Below are 7,651 nucleotides of genomic sequence, written 5' to 3' on the forward strand. Positions count from 1 at the left end.
CGGCTGCCGGGCCCCCCCGGTGCAGCGCTGACACGACTCTGCGGTTTGCCCTTGCTGAGAACGTAGGAGGAGAGGTCAGGTGTGTCACTGCTGCCCTCTCGTCTAACGTAGTCTGGGCTGTATGAAAAGTTATAGCCAAGTCAGGCTGAGGGGTTGTTAAAAGGCCTTGGGGAAAAACGTGTTGTGGGTAGGACTGTTCAATTATCATCAGAGCCTGGACAGGACAAATGTCCTCACAGCGAGAGCCGTGCCAGAGACAAACCGGGTCTGAGGTCACAGCCCAGGTAGGGGCAGTGTTTAGACACAGCCTCGGGGAGCCGCAGTTGGCGCTGTCAGGTCAATCAGCCCCTGCTGTTCCATTCAGGCCACTTCTAGCTCAGAGCTGGCAGGCGGCACAGTTAGGTCTGCTCCTCCCTGCAATTCTGATTCTTAGAATGGAGTAAATATCTACCCATTTTGGAGATTTACGGAGATAAGTAGCACAGTGTTGAAAAACAAAGGGAATTCATGTTTGTGAAGTGACTTGGATGATAATACATCACAGCTCCAGTAATTTCTGGATTATATTAGAGCTTGTAATTATAGGGCATAAACACTTCACAAAGAAGAACTAACAATGGTTGCTGTAACATTAAGCTGTAGCAACAACATAACATCTTTGCTTTTGGATCCCAAAATTTGCCTTCTGTGCTTCAGTCTCTTGCAAAGTTCTTATAACAAAGAGATTATTAAGTTCTAGTTTGTAGAAAAAACACCTGCATGAATTAACATACGTACTGTCCTTTATTGCATACATATTGTCCTTTATTGAAGAAATACTCCCCACCCCCCCAAAAGAAAATCTCAATAAGGGGCAGCCATGGACAAAGGACACTTGAACTCCTACATAGTTCAATAGCTTTTGCCTCTGAAACTGCTCATAGGATTCACACATGTACCGCATCACAGCCTTATGTGAGTCCCACATAACACTGTGAAGAATGCAATGTAATTCAAAAGAGCAGAAGATTTTGATCTTCTTAGTGGCAAGGAGACAGGTAGAAGGAGGGCTCCTGTCTTGGGACTTAAATCTTTGTAATAATGGTATTTTGTCCTTGCAACAGCAAAGAACTGAAACACTGCACTTGATATTACAGGATGATTTAGAAAGCACATTAGCGTTGCTGGGTAGTGCAAACATCATAAGATGCTCAGCTGACTCTCTCTTCCACCAGTCCTGAAGCTGCAAGGCTTTTTCCTGCCCATGTGATACCACTCAATTGAATGGTTAGTTTTTTTGTGGTAGCTTTGGCCCATTTTCCATAGCTGTAGCTACATTTAAGAAAAATCTCTTACTTAAATGCCAGGTCAGCATTAAAACAAGCTCAAGTACTTAACTCAGTCACATACATATGTGTCTATACACATACACACACACACACACAGAGTGTGCTTTTCTCAGGACTAAAAACTCATTTCCTAGTGCTGGAAGTATAAAGGTTTACTCACAGAAAAGCAAAAAATCCCCCACTGATAGTCAATTGTCATATTTTTATGTCATTCTAAGCAGCCTTGCTGTTCTAAGACAACAGCTCACATTTGCTTCTGTTGTTATAACTGGGGAAAAACCAGATGTCTGTGGTTGCCATTTTAGCCGTGGAAAATCAATCATATGGGGCTTTAGCTGGCACCTGTCTATCTTTCTGGGAGGTCGCTCAGTCTCAGTGCATTTAATGCCGTTTACATGGTGCTCCCTACAATGCTTTTCTGTCCCACTTTAGAAACATAATTGGGTTAGAACGGTTGCCATCAAAGAGCCCATCAATGCCAAACACCCATGGCAATTAACAATCACCTCATTGCGACAGGGCCCTCTATTGTTTCTGGTAGATTGCTGTAAGCTCCAGGTAAATTGCCTCAGAAATTATGTGGCTTCACATTGGTCATGGGAACATCAAGGGTTTTTTATAGGAACCTCTTTATGATTCTTGTTTATACACACAAACAAAATAATTCAACAGTGCTGTAAAAGGGGAGAACGTAGAATGTAACTACGAAGCCTTCAATCACTTAATCTGCTCCTCCCTCCCCAATCCTTGTGCACAATTGATTTTCAAGCATTTTGGAAAGTCCTACCATTTCCACTCAGGTGCAGCTGTAGGTACAACCTGGCCCTCCCTGAAAAAATGATTGAGATTCCTGCTTTTAGCATGCAGGAATGAAAAATCTGTGGCACAAGAAAATTTCAGAGGGTGTATGCTGACCCAAAGCAACAGATTATAGAAAAGGGATATAGTTTTTATGCTGGCCTTTGTTTAAGATGCTTCAGACTTTCTGTTTGCTCTTCATGGCTAGAGCAGTTACTGACAACTAAGGTAGCAGAGCTGGCAACTCCTGGGTGTAGTCTGCACCCCAAAAAGCACTGGTGCATCTTTTGGCATAGACAGCCCTTGGTTTATGGGGAGCACTGCAGCAACCCTGCGTTCTTTCTCAGACCAACACAAACTGTAGGCAAAACAGACAGGGACACTTCTGAAACCGTTAGTACCTGATACAGAAACAAGTCCACATGAGCTCTTCCACTGGCTTTTCTCTGCATCTGGTCCCTTCTCTGATATCAATAAAGATGAACTGTACTGAATTCAAGAGAGTAATTGTAGACAATAAGGTCTGCAAAGATTCTGTGCTTTTTTCTGTCTCCTTCTTTCACTCCACACTGAGGAACAGCTGGTTATAAACCTCACTTCAGATGAAGCATTTGTCTCCACTGGCATGCCTTACAACAGAGCTCTTCCAACTGTGACCCCTAAGCCTCATACAAACAGTGAACAGGAGTAATAATGATAAAATGCTCCCACCCGGGGAGAAATCGAAGTGACAAAAAATAGCTTGCCAAAAATTTATAGAATTCCAGCATCTTATCACTCAGCCTAAGTTGTTTAAGGACTAGATTACCAAAATAATTTGCTTAGATTTTTGCATTCAGTAAATATAAACAATGTAAGAATAAGCAGAGTAAGTAAATAAGCAGAAGAGATTTACAAAAAAAAGTATTAATGAATACATACATGCATATTTAAATTGAAGGTCTTTTCATCTGGGGGAGAAAAGTTCACGTTTTTTAATTGCTGTCTTCTATTTCTAGTCTTGGAGGTAGAGGGGATTTCCTGGGAAGTTCTGCAGAGTCCTGGCAATCTGTGTCCATCATTGTCTCCATCTCTCAGCCACTCTCCTGACTGATGCTTGTCCTTCAAGAGCGGGGGATCTCCCCTCAGAACGCCAAAGGAATTAATCTGCCTTTCCATTCAATCAACTGAGATTTTTCACATGTTTTCAGTGATGCTGAGAGGTGACAACAATCACTGTAAGTGATCTGCCAGATTAATTTGCATGTGTAGTGACATTGCTGAGGTGTTCCCGAAGTTTGCATTAATTCCTTTTTTTTTTTTTCCTTAACATAAGGACCTGCCTCTGATATCTTTAATTCATTTTAATGACTCCTTATCAACATCTGTAAAAATCAGGCTCAGACTTAACTCTGCTTTTTTTTAGACAGTGTAAATTGAAGCTGAGGAAGTTATTTAGAATTTGTAGGCATGGACTGGAATTGTTGTTTTGATGACTAGCTTCTATTTTAGAATAAGAATGTAAAAATACAATGTATGTTACATCAGTTCAGGCAGCTTTTAAAATAACTTAGTTCTTCATGGGATTTTAAAAACCTCTAGACATCTGTTTCAGTGGTAGGTAAATATGAATGTAATTCTGAAAATTCCACTGAACATTTATGCATCTTTTATATAACCTGCCCTTTTCTCACCTCAATAGAGATAATTTCCTCTAGGAACCTTTATCATAAATACCAAGAAATGAACTCCAGATAGTATAATAACTTTCAGAGAGGTCAAACTGAATTCCTGATGCAATCAAACAGTTCATGGAATCAGATAGTGTAGGTTAAGCTATTAATGTGTACAGTTAAACAGTACCTATTTTGGACCCATCATTTAATTGTCTAGGAGAAATATCCCCCATCTCAACTCTTTTTTGACCAGGTGTCTTTGTATGTTTAATAGACCTCAACATCAGGAAAAGAGGCATCTGGAAAAGGAATGTGCAGGCTTTACATCATGTCAACCCCAGTTAGAAGGCACAGATGCTGTAGCTTAGTTCATATAGTTCATATTCAAATATAAATTTTTGCCATACATTAGACACTGAAGGAAATACAGCAGAGAGAAAATAACCCTCTGAAAAAAGGGAGAATGGATTAAAATTCATTGCCAATGAGGCACAGCACCGCCAAGGACCAGAGACCTGCTGTGTGCAGCAGGAAGGATTTGAGTTTGGTGCTTTTAACAGTCCTTCATAATTCAATGCTGAGTGTCAGGTTAATAATGTCACAATGCCAGATTTTGCCTTTCAGCCACCTTGCTAGGACCACACACCTTGCCAAGTACTGGCATTATTTTGTGCTGGTGTTAATTCAGGTATTTCAGACACTGGTGAGGGAAGGTGACAGGTACTGCCTGGCTGTGTCACATGGTAAGCAGGGAAGCCTTTCACTCTTAGCAGATGTATCCCAGAGTTTGGGGATTTCAACCCTTTTGGATGCAAGATGGACAAAGCTGTTCTATGGATGAAAAACTGTAGTTTAAACATTTCTACAGAAGCCACTGAACTTCAAAGATTTAGACTAAATCTTTGAGGCTGGGACAGAGAAAAAAATGTTTACATCCTTCATTTTAAAAATGGATTTTACTTTGTCTCATTTCAATGCCTTTTACAATTCACACTTTCAACAAAATTTCATGCAAGGAAAAGACAAACCAAGTCCTACTGTGCTACCATTGTAATCCCAAATGAACTAACTAGCTGCAGCCAAGGGAACAAGAAAAAGAAAACACATTTTTTATGTCAACGTGTAAACAGACGCCTTGTTGGAAGCAGTAATTGTTGGAAAACACTTTTGTGAAATACAGGAAACTCGAAATTTGCTACTGAATAACTCAAAGTTCAGGGAAAGAAATTCAAGCTCAAAAGCAGTGAAGCACTTGAGGATGGTGAGAGCCCCTACTGGCTTTTGCAGCTGAGGTAGGGCTGTGTTTTGTTTTAGTTAAGCTGGAAGATGCAGCCTCTGCTTAGTCCATGTCTTGGCTTATGCAGCTCCACCAGAAATATTGGCCAGTGTTCCTGTCTTCAATGCAGAGGAAAGACTATCCAGAGGGAGCTTGCCTTGCCTTTCAGCTCGAGGTTGGATTTGTAAGGGCCTTTCCCCTCTGGGCTCTGTGGGGGTCAGCTCAAGGGCTGTCTTGGCAGCCAGCTGTGTATGCAGGCTGCAGAGGGAGCACTGCTGCTATCTAAGGGGATGTGGCACAGGGGCAAGATTTGCTTGCTGGGCAATGTTTGCTTCCAGTCACAGGAAGGACAGCTGGATAAACAGGTATGAAATCAGGAAAGAAAAGCCTCTAGGAAGTGCATTAAATATTTAAGAAGGATGTTACCATTAATAGCATTAAATGCATACTAAGGTTAAGAAGGCTGAGAAGCCAAGCTTTGTCTAAGATTCTTATGTAGTGCCTCTCACCTGTGTAGAGGCAGGGAGCACTGACAGTTCTAGAAAGAGGAAAAAAACCCCAGAGTTTGCATTGGCAAGGACAGGAGGTACTTATTTTATGATTCATTACATTATTTCAGAGTTGTGCTGACTTCAGCTGTTATAGTAACAGCACTCATCAGTAAGTGAAGCCTCTTGGGGAATGTGGGCAGGCTGTGACGTTCATCTCCCAGAAGGGGAAGCAAGTAGCAGTTGCACAAATATCCCCTCTGAAATACCAAGGGCACTGGAAGCCTTTACAGAACATCAAAAACTTTTCTGTAACAGAGCCATACGGCTATCAAATGACAGAAAAGCTCACAGGAATTGCCTCAATGAAGATTTAGCAAGTTGTCTACAGCATTTTAGCATGATTTGTTTTGAATTTCATTTTGTATAATTTTTTTCTAAGAGAAAATGCCACTGAAGAGGCAGAAGGCTGTCTCCAGCTCTCACCATCATTTCCAGTAGTCAGTGTTCATTTTACATGAACAGGGAAGGGCAAGAAAGAGTAAGAAAGTGACAAACAGCTGATGTCCACTATCGATGGACAGCAGAAGTCTCCCATGCTCCCAGTCTTCCAATGCTGCCCATTTCAAGGCCTTTAGGGAGACCACGGCCTAGGAACCAAATTCTCCCATGAATAATATTGCTGCCACCCATTCTGCTTTTATTTTTCTCCTTCAAATTATCCAAATAAACTTACAAATTAATATCCAAAACTTAGCTGCCCCTCAAATCGCCCTCAGTCTAACGGAAACAAAGTTCTGTAGCAGTTTGCTACATGGACTGCAACTGATGAGAGCCTAAAGATAACAGGGCTGAACCTACCTCAATTCAGTGATTCCAAATTCCTTGTTAGGAGACAAATCTGGAAAACCACTGCTTCCACAGGTGTTCATGCCCCCACATAGTTGTTTCAAACTTTAGCTCCAAAGTGTGAGAACAGTGGCATTTCCTCTGCTGAAGTGTGCTTCTATGTCTCCAAAGTGATGGTTCTTCCTTTCCTGAGGACAGTCAGTCTCTGGCTGTGCCTACAAGTCATGTCCTTGACTTTGGGGCATGGGCACACCAGCTGTCTTTTAGGAATTGAACTCTGCTGAAAAAAGGAGACACCTGGAGGCTTTGGTTTCTTTATATATTCTTTGTACAGGAATTAAGCAGCAGGATAGTCAGTCAATTCCCACAGAAACAACCCTTAAAGCCTTTTCCAACCCATTTCACTCCAGCTGCTCTTCCAAGAAGCCCGTGCTTGGCTTGACAGCTGTGTCTTCACTTACCTCCATGCTGGCACAGGTTCAGAGGTGGAAATCACCATCTGCAATCATCCATGCAGGAGTCCTAGTCCCACTGTGATTCCTGCTTCCTGGAACAAGTTAGCAGCAAACACCAAGGCAGCTACCCTGGATCCATGGACATGTTACCATGACACTTTCTGAGTTGCCACTCTCCCTACCCAAACATGAGTTTGTTTTTCCTCCTCCAATGTCAGAAGTAGGGGAATGTTTTGTGATAATATTACAGACCAAGAAGGGGGTTGTTCTGCTTTGATAGAATGTCATCCTCTTCCACAGGTAAAAAACGCAGGCTGACAGTATCTTCCATTCTCCAATTCTCAGCTGAGTACTTGACACTTTCATTCTGGTAGATCCAGAATAGCTTTTCTGCAATAAGAAAAAGCAGTTCAATGCCAGGACAAACAAGATTTTACATGCAGCCTGATGGAGAACTGGCTGACATCCAGCACTGAATGACAGCATATTAGAAGCTGCCCTTCGTGAAACTCTCGTCTGTTCTCCCTGGTGCTCTCCAGCCCAACACCAAGAGCCATGGGACCTCCTGGCCAGGGTTTGCTGCCCTGTGGCTCTAAAGTCAGACTGAGTGCACACTGCCAGCAAGCCAAGGTGGGGGAAAACAAGCAAGTGTGACCGTCACTGATTGCAGGATTACATATCCATGGCATCGTTGGAATCATCAGTTTTGCGCTGAAGCCAGCACAGAGCACGAACTGAATTGCTTGTACCACCCTCAGCCAAAGGCGGGTCTCACCTCGGGAGTCTGGAGCAGAGACCGCCA

General features: G+C 42.4%; 1 long non-coding RNA gene across 1 annotated transcript; it reads right to left on the reverse strand.

The window, feature by feature from the left end:
* Positions 1 to 696: 696 nt before the first annotated feature.
* Positions 697 to 7,651, reverse strand: LOC108446883. The gene is made up of 3 exons (XR_001862226.1): positions 7,625 to 7,651; positions 6,407 to 7,239; positions 697 to 3,321 (listed from the first exon to the last, which is right to left on the reverse strand). It is a non-coding gene; the product is annotated as an uncharacterized LOC108446883 (long non-coding RNA).

The sequence above is a fragment of the Corvus brachyrhynchos genome, unplaced genomic scaffold (genome assembly GCF_000691975.1).
Source record: "Corvus brachyrhynchos isolate BGI_N302 unplaced genomic scaffold, ASM69197v1 scaffold114, whole genome shotgun sequence".
In the NCBI taxonomy this organism is placed as follows: domain Eukaryota; kingdom Metazoa; phylum Chordata; class Aves; order Passeriformes; family Corvidae; genus Corvus; species Corvus brachyrhynchos.